Consider the following 9,027-nt stretch of genomic DNA (forward strand, 5'->3'; position numbering starts at 1 on the left):
AAAATCCCGGTGAGGTCTGTGCTCGCCGTTGAGCTCCTGCGCGCGCGCCGGCCGCGTCCAGTGAGCCGCCCCTCGCCTCCGGCCGCGACCTTGGCCGCCCTACGCGTGCTCGCCCGCGCTGCATCCTGCTTTGCCGCGCGTTGCGTCTTCTGCCGCTGCTTCTGTTGCTCTGCTCCGCTGCTACTTTGCTCTGTCGCTGCTGTGCTGTGTTTTGCTACTGCCGCTGCATATGGCTGCTAGTTGCTGTTGTTCAGGCCGTTGCGTTGCTGCCTCGCTTGCTGCTTAGCAACAGCTGATGCCCGCGCTGCTACTGCTCAACCCTGTTGCTGCGTTGCTATGTTACTGCACCACTATGCTGCTGCTTTCGGCCATCCAGGCCAAGGCCATGGCCAAGTGTGTGCGTGCTATGTGTGTGCTGTTCGTGTGCGTACGTGTGTGTTAGGGCCGGCCAGTTAGTAGTGCTAATTAACATTAGTTAAACTAACAAAAGAGCCCGTGCTTTGCAACGGAACAGAAAAACACACACACTCTTAACCCAATGACCACGACTTGAGACCTTGATACGTAGACGTTCTTTATTTTAAAATGGCATCACATTTGTGTTCCTGGCGGTGGCCTCAATGCTGACACAACGAAAACGCATTTGAATGTGGTCAGTCCTAAGACGTCTCTCTCTCACACACATACACACACACGCGCGCGCACGCGCGTGCGCTCACACGCACACAATCACTGAGAATAAGATGAGAAAAATGTTGTTTTTTCCCGCGAGGTTTTTCAGAGTTGTGCATGCGTGGTTATCAATGTTTTTTCCCTCTCAATCTGGTTTTAATGTGTGTTTATTTGCAATTTGGATCGCCGCCAGTGCGAAAAAACACACCAGACCGTGCACTATAGATTAAGTTTGCATCCAAATTAATAGTTTAGAAATATTTAATAGCTAAAAGTAACAACATATTTGGATTCTACACATTTTTCTAATCAAATTTCATATATAATATGTTAAAATCGGAGTTACGATTTAAAAGATATGGATAATTTTGTTTTAGATAAACTGTGGATTGATTAACCGAAAGGTCAGGGGGTTTTCTGTTAAAACACAAAAATACGATTCGTATGACTTAAATATGTACGGCGGGTTGATTACCTAAAATCTCAGGGGGGGGGGGGTCTGAGAAAACTAAAAAACGGTTCGGTATGACTTAAAGATGGACTGCGAGTTGATTTCAAGAAACTGCAGGGACTTTTTTGCAAATAAGGGTGACGGACGACCAAAACCCACCGTGCTTTATTATTTGGTAGAGATTAATTAGTGGTTAGGTTATCCTAATGGCCCAATGACATGCGGGTCCCATTTAGTTATTAACAGCAAAAAATAACCTAAATACAACTACTCTCCATGACACGCGGGACCCAGTGCACTATTCACCCTTTGACAAGTCAGATGTTGACTGAGTCAACTTAGTCAACATGCCCCACATGTCAGCCTCTGTAGACCCTGCTGTGTACACTTTAGTGTGTGCACATAGCATTTGACTATTAAATTTGAATTAATAATAATTCCAGAATTTCGGAATATCTATTAAAACTTTGAAAGTAATATAAAATAAACCGTACCTCGGATGAAAACACTTTGTACATGGAGGTTGCTCAGAACGACGAGACGAATCCGAATACGCATCCCGTTCGTCCGCCACACATCCCTAGCATAGCGAACACGCAACTTTCCCCCTCCGGTCCGTTTGTCCGGAAATGCCAAACACCGGGGATACTTTCCGGGTTGTTGCCCCACTTTGCCGGTATTGCCTACTACTGCGTTAGGTCACCCCTAGCACCGCGTATTTGCCATGTTATGCTTTATGTTGCTTTGATTGCTCCATTATTTATTTTTGTTCCCCCTCCGTTACTTCTTTTCGGTAGACCCCGAGACCGCTGCCGGTACCCCTGTGATCGACTACATCGACGACGAACCCTTCTTGCCAGAGCAACCTGGCAAGCCCCCCCTTTGATCACCAGATATCGCCTATTCTACCCTCTACTCCTTGCATTAGAGTAGTGTAGCATATTACTGTTTCGATTAATCCTATTCTGTTGCATAGCCTGTCATTGTTGCTACATTTGTTGATACCTTACCTGCAATCCTAAATGCTTAGTATAGGATGCTAGTTTACCATTAGTGGCCCTACATTCTTGCCAGTCTGCCTTGCTATACTATCGGGTCGTGATCACTTGGGAGGTGATCACGGGTATATACTATACATATATACATACTATACAGATGGTGACTAAAGTCGGGTTGGCTCGTTGAGTACCCGCAAGTGATTCCGATGTGGGGGCTGAAAGGACAGGTGGCTCCATCCCGGTAGAGGTGGGCCTGGGTTCCCGATGGCCCCCGACTGTTACTATGTGGCGGAGCGACAGGGCAGGTTGAGACCACCTAGGCGAGAGGTGGGCCTCGCCCTGGACGGCGTCCGCGGTTACTTCAAAATAACACGCTTAACGAGATCTTGGTATTTGATCTGAGTCTGGCCACTGGCCTATACGCACTAACCAACTACGCGGGAAAGATATGGGCACTCGACGTCGTGGTATCAGTCGAAGCCTTCTTGACGTCGGCGATGGAGCGGCGTGCGCCAGATTGGACCGCGTAACGTGACTTCCTTTGTAATGGAGGTTGCTAGGTGTGCTTCCGGCCGCCCTCGCAACATGCAGGTGTGCAATGGGCGATGGGTCCAGACCCCTGCGCGCATAGGATTTAGACTGGCGTGCTGACCTCTCTGTTGTGCCTAGGTGGGGCTACGACGTGTTGATCTTCCGAGGCCGGGCATGACCCAGAAAAGTGTGTCCGGCCAAATGGGACCGAGCGTGTTGGGAAATGTGGTGCACCCTACAGGGAAGTTTATCTATTTGAATAGCCGTGTCCCTCGGTAAAAGGACGACCCAGAGTTGTACCTTGACCTTATGACAACTAGAGCTGGATACTTAATAAAACACACCCAGACAAGTTCCACAGACAACCCGGTGATCGCTTTTCCACAGGGCGACGAGGGGAGGATCGCCGGGTAGGATTATGCTATGCGATGCTACTTGGAGGATTTCAATATACCCTCTTCTACATGCTGCAAGACGGAGGCTGCTAGAAGCATAGTCTTTGATAGGATTAGCTATCCCCCTCTTATTCTGGCATTCTGCAGTTCAGTCCACTGATATGGCCCTTTACACATATACCCATGCATATGTAGTGTAGTTCCTTGCTTGCGAGTACTTTGGATGAGTACTCACGGTTGCTTTTCTCCCCCTTTTCCCCCCTTTCCTTTCTACCTGGTTGACGCAACCAGATGCTGGAGCCCAGGAGCCAGACGCCACCGTTGACGACGACTCCTACTACACCGGAGGTGCCTACTACTACGTGCAGGCCGCAGACGACGATCAGGAGTAGTTTAGGAGGATCCCAGGCAGGAGGCCTGCGCCTCTTTCGATCTGTATCCCAGTTTGTGCTAGCCTTCTTAAGGCAAACTTGTTTAACTTATGTCTATACTCAGATATTATTGTTTCCGCTGACTCATTCCTGATCGAGCACTTGTATTCGAGCCCTCGAGGCCCCTGGCTTGTAATATGATGCTTGTATGACTTATTTTACTTTTAGAGTTGTGTTGTGATATCTTCCCGTGAGTCCCTCATCTTGATCGTACACATTTGCGTGCATGTTTAGTGTATGATTGAATCGAGGGCGTCACAAGTTGGTATTAGAGCCGACTGCTTGTAGGAATCCCCTTGCACACTCCTTGGTCGAAGTCGAGTCTAGACATTGCAAAAACTTTTACTAACATGGTTGTATGTCTTACGGGCCCACGTCACCATTGGATGGTATTAGGATCTTTTATTCATTGTCTATACTCTGAGACTCTGATCTCTCTTCTATTCGGGTTAAATGAATTTTGCTAAATTTTAACATTAGGATCTCGTGATCACATCAACCGGAGAGCACCTTATTACCGATGATCGTCTGCTGCACCAGAAGATTCCGAGGTTACTCTACGATGTTCTCCCGAGACACTTGTACCCACCGCCTTTGTAATTCCCTACCATTGTTATATCCTTATTGATAACTACATACACCTGCCATTCTTACATTCAATCCCAATGATCTTGTTATTACGAGATGCCCCGAACTGCTCTTCGTTGTTCCGAGAATACTTGTGCCTACTGCCTTGCAGTTTTCTTTGCCACCTGAATACCCCTACGGATAATTCTTGCACTTATCGAGTATCCGCTCATCCCCAGTTGATTCGTGTATTTCACAAAAGTCTTCGAAAGACCATTCGATCTTCCGAAAATCCCGAGCAGCCTATTGCTCTTGATATTCTTGCTTGCTTGCATTATGGTTAATCGAATAAGTCTCGTAAACTTATTGGCATCCCTTGTCATTACCATTGTGCGTCCGTTGATGCAATTTGTTGTGAATGCTCGCAATCATCAATCCAACCCAGAATTCATCCTTCCGGCTCGGACACCATTTTAAACATGAGTTGGTTCTCGACCAATCGGATTGCCATCGGTTGTACCCGTAAGTCTACGCAACATATCCATCCTTAATCAGACCATTTGCTTCTGACCCCTTGATCGGAAATCATAATTCTTTTGCATTTGAGCTTTGAGTTAGTCAGTTGGTTCTATAGTCTGATGTCCTTTCATTCTTTATTCAACTGGTTGTGTGCCGATGCTCACATCAGCTCCGCTATCGACCATCAGATCCTTTGTTGGATTTTATCCAACAGTGTCCTTCATATTCAATAACCATGTGAGCCTGTCCTCGGATACATAATGCCTTTGGTAAATTGTATCCTCTGCTTTCTTAACCATGCGCTGCTTTCGAGCTTGTGTTATTTACTACTAAAGTTTGTGGTATATGTTCCTAAGAGACCCTGATGGGTTGAACCTATGCGTTTTCGTAATCTATGTGAGCCCGAAATATTTCACGGGTCATACTCATCTGGTATTTCACCCGGTAAAACTTTCAACACTAATGCCATTATCGAAACGAGAAGTGAATGTAAGGTTATGCTTTGGAGAAGTGGGAGTTGACCTTGAACTTTGTGCTCATGCCCATGGACACGGTGTAGATCTTATCATGGAAGCTTCTCTTAAATTAATTACTCCCGGGGTATAAGTTCATCTTATATCTGGGATCTGGCCTTTACAAGCGTGCTTACGACCATGTCCTCCTTTAAATACCTTTTCTCGTGCAAGTTTAAGTACTTGTCTCCTGCAGATCATTTCATGTGTCCACCATCTACTCTGCTCTGCCGTCGAGTATTACACTCTGGTATCTCGAGAATATCACCGAACTACATAACTTCTTCTTGTGAGTTCTTCATCAACTATTATTTCTTGATGATTCCAATTTTCTCTGGGTTTTGAGTTGTTTGTCACTCAATACACCGATAACTGAATCGAGTCCGTTCTACGGTTCAACTACTCTTTGTAATCCTTATTACCCGCGAGTTGTACTCGCTGATGTCATTCCCAACCGATTGGCTACATCATCATCGTCATGTTAAAGCTTAAACGGTGCTACCTGGTCGTTATTCCCAGAGCACAACTTCGATGATGAGCTGAGCTTACATCGATCTTCCTTGTCTAATCGTTCACCTCAAACAGCAAGCTTGATTCCGAGTTTGTGTTGTATCCATGGTTTCAATAACTTTTCGCTCCATCCTTCCTTTTGCTTGATGTCGTCGATGAGCGATTATATCATCATGAAACCTCTCGACAATTGTGTCATGATCATCATCAACATTCTGAGCTCTTCCAGGATATCAATTGAATGATGAGAAATACCATCCTTGCCCTCGATGATTTGTTTTATCATCGACCACTCTATTGCCTTCCGTTCAACACAAACTCGTTCATGTTTTGTGTTATACCTTGAGATCCTTGCTATCCATCATTTGTTCTTCTTTACATTGGAGTATTACCATCTTTTATGTCAAAAATGTCGTGAGAATTTCACCACCTCTTAAGAATTCTTGATACAGGTGATCCTTCTTGCAATATCCGTTCATTCCTTGGTCCCCATGTTGTTTCTAACCGGAGAACCGACAATTGAACTATGATGTGCGACTTCAAAACTTCTAGCAACCCTATTGCTTTCAAGTTAATGGTCGGCCGTTCATTCTTAGACTATTGATTATTGAATCACCATTCTGACATTGGTCGTGCAAGCCAACCCATATTTCGGGCACACCTTTCAACCAATGTTTAGATTGTGTATGTTTTCCTCGAGCATACATCATTATATCATTTGATCCGACAAATATTATCTCCTTGTTCACATAATTGTGGAAATCCATCCTTTGGAAATCTCGATGATTTGCCGCTGATTCCATCAGCCACCCCCTCATCCTCTCCTTGGTTTAATGATGATGAATCCTTGTCTTCGAACTCACTTCCATAGTCATTTCCCGAGAATCTTACATTGTCATCTCGTCAGTTGGTGTTGCACCTTTTCTTCTCAAGCATCCTGAGCCCAAGGTATCCCGACACTAATCGAATCTGAATCTCGGTCAGATATGATGGTTAGAATATATTTCCAAGAGTTATAACATTGGTCTTTTATATGACCCGGTAAGATGATGTCATGCCCAGCGCACCTGGTAGTAGGACCTATTGTTATAGTTCCCTTCTTAGCAAGGTTAACCATTCTTCCATGAGGAAATTGTGAGACTTACTCTATAAGTTGTTTATGATGAATCCTTTGTATATCCAAGTTCAACCTTTGCTTGAAGACCATGTCAATGCTATCTCAAAGCATGTCTGTGGTACTCCGATTTATTTTACAAGAACATTTTAAGCCCAATGCTAAATGATTCTTGCTCAATTATCCAAACACCGTTGTATGGGTAATGTCATGAAATTTCTCTCCCCTACCTAAAGAGTTTTCTACGTTATATCATGTCATGGATATCATGCTCAACTTGTCCTTGGGAAGGATATACCCTTGAAATATGTGTTTAAACACATTTTTCTTCCCGTTGTTCTGATTAAATAGGATAGACACTTTTCCATTTCCATTGGTTTGCTTAAACCCTTTCTATGATCTATATGGCATAAGCAATAATATCTCCCTGCTTATGTAAACACCTTGGTGTACAACGCGGTCAGTAAAACCCTGTTACTATTGTTGATGATATTCCGGTAACCACCGATGGACGAGAACTTTGCCCATTGGTCCGCCTCGTTTCAACGAGCAGGAAAATGGTTTTCTTCGTCCCTCGCCCTTGGTACCGATGCTGTTGCTGACATAACTGACAGGCGATACACTGACCTGCCTTGCTATCTTGACCGTGCAAATTGATTAGCGCCTTCCTGCAGTTAAGCCACATGGTGGGCCCATAGCCCATAGTTCCACAGGATCGAAACCTGACTCTCCTGTACACCCCTGTTTCTAAAGTTATTCCTCATGCTTGGCTTCGTATGAAAAATCACGAGCCACCTTCCTAGTGATCTATTCTGGTATCAGACACAATACTATTCTAGTTGCGCTGAACCCCTTTCACACTTTGTTTTAGTCAATGAACGATTGCCTACCGGCTTAAAACTTCCCATGATACCTCCTTACTTTGCTCTCGATATTTTCTTAAGTTTCGATTCGAGAGTTACTTTCCGCCACCTTCCTCGATGTTGTCGACCCGATAGTCAACCTTGCCGAGGTTCGTTCTCCCAGAATGCCCACCCTTTATTCTTTCGTAAGTACGATGGAGTTCCTGAAGAAAGGATGTCGGCTTCATCATGATGACCTGAAGCAGAGAAATGAAGACATCAATGTATTGGACCGGCCTCTTCGGAAAGAGCAAGCCAGGATGAGAAGACCCGTTAGATGCGTTACCAAACCTTCCCCCCTTTCACTACCTCTTAAATCTCGGGACGAGATTTCTTGTAGTGGAGGAGAATTATGACACCCGGATAATTAGACTACAATAACCCTCTGCTAATGATGCCACGTCACTTCGATTACTGTTGCTAATCTCGCGTTAGTTCAAAATCGATTCAAATTCAAATTCAAAATTAAGTAAACAATAAAAGTTTTCAGATATTAAAAATAAAATGTTCGGAGTGAACCAAATATTGCATAGGTAATTAGGGTGGAGAGACCACATTTTTATAAAATAATTAAATGCTCTTGGATAAATAAAACAGCAGCAAAAACTATTAGTTATAGTTTATGAAATTTCAAACTAATTTATTTTGGAGTTCAACATTTTGTGGCAGTGGACTTAATTTTAGTACTAAGTTAGGCGCTAAATTAAAAAAAAACTAAAATAAAAGGAGACTAATAAAACAGAAAAGAAATAACATAAAAAAAGGAAACCAGAGTACATGGCCCAACATGCATAGTGCCAGTCCCAGCACATCACCAGGTCGTCTTCAACCATGTTCATCAGGGCGCGGTGGACGCTGGTGTGCCGTCCATGTCGCGGATGCCGCACGCGGCAGCCATCCGGCGATGCCCCACGCTGTATAAGACCTCCCCTGATCCCGTGGTCAAACCCTATCCCCACTTTCCCCCTCCGCCCACGCCGCTTCTTCTTCCCCGCGACGACCCAAGACCTCCGTCGCCATGGTCACCCTTACCCGCACGGACAGCGACCTCCCTGCCGCCTAGGACTATGCCTAGAAGCACCTCCACCGCTCGCTTCTTCCACTCCAACCCCGAGCTCGAGTAGAAGATCGCCACCGTGTCGGGATCGACCGAGTCCTCCTCTGCTGTCACTGGCGTTCGTCGTCAAATCCATCGACCCCTGCTGCTCCCGTTCACTCAACGAGCCTCCTTGAGCTCCTAGGTGAGCTCCGTCATAAATCCCCTCTGCTAGCTTGCTCGTGCTCGTCCTCTAGCGCTAGTCTCCGTCATAGTCGAATCCTGTCACCGCTTTTCGCCTCGTCACCGTGGCCACGGCAAGCACAACTTGCGTCCGAGCTCTGCAGCGAGCTCCTTGGCTCTCTAGGAACCCGCGACACTCACCAAAC

The sequence above is a fragment of the Triticum aestivum genome, chromosome 6B (genome assembly GCF_018294505.1).
Source record: "Triticum aestivum cultivar Chinese Spring chromosome 6B, IWGSC CS RefSeq v2.1, whole genome shotgun sequence".
NCBI lineage: Eukaryota > Viridiplantae > Streptophyta > Magnoliopsida > Poales > Poaceae > Triticum > Triticum aestivum.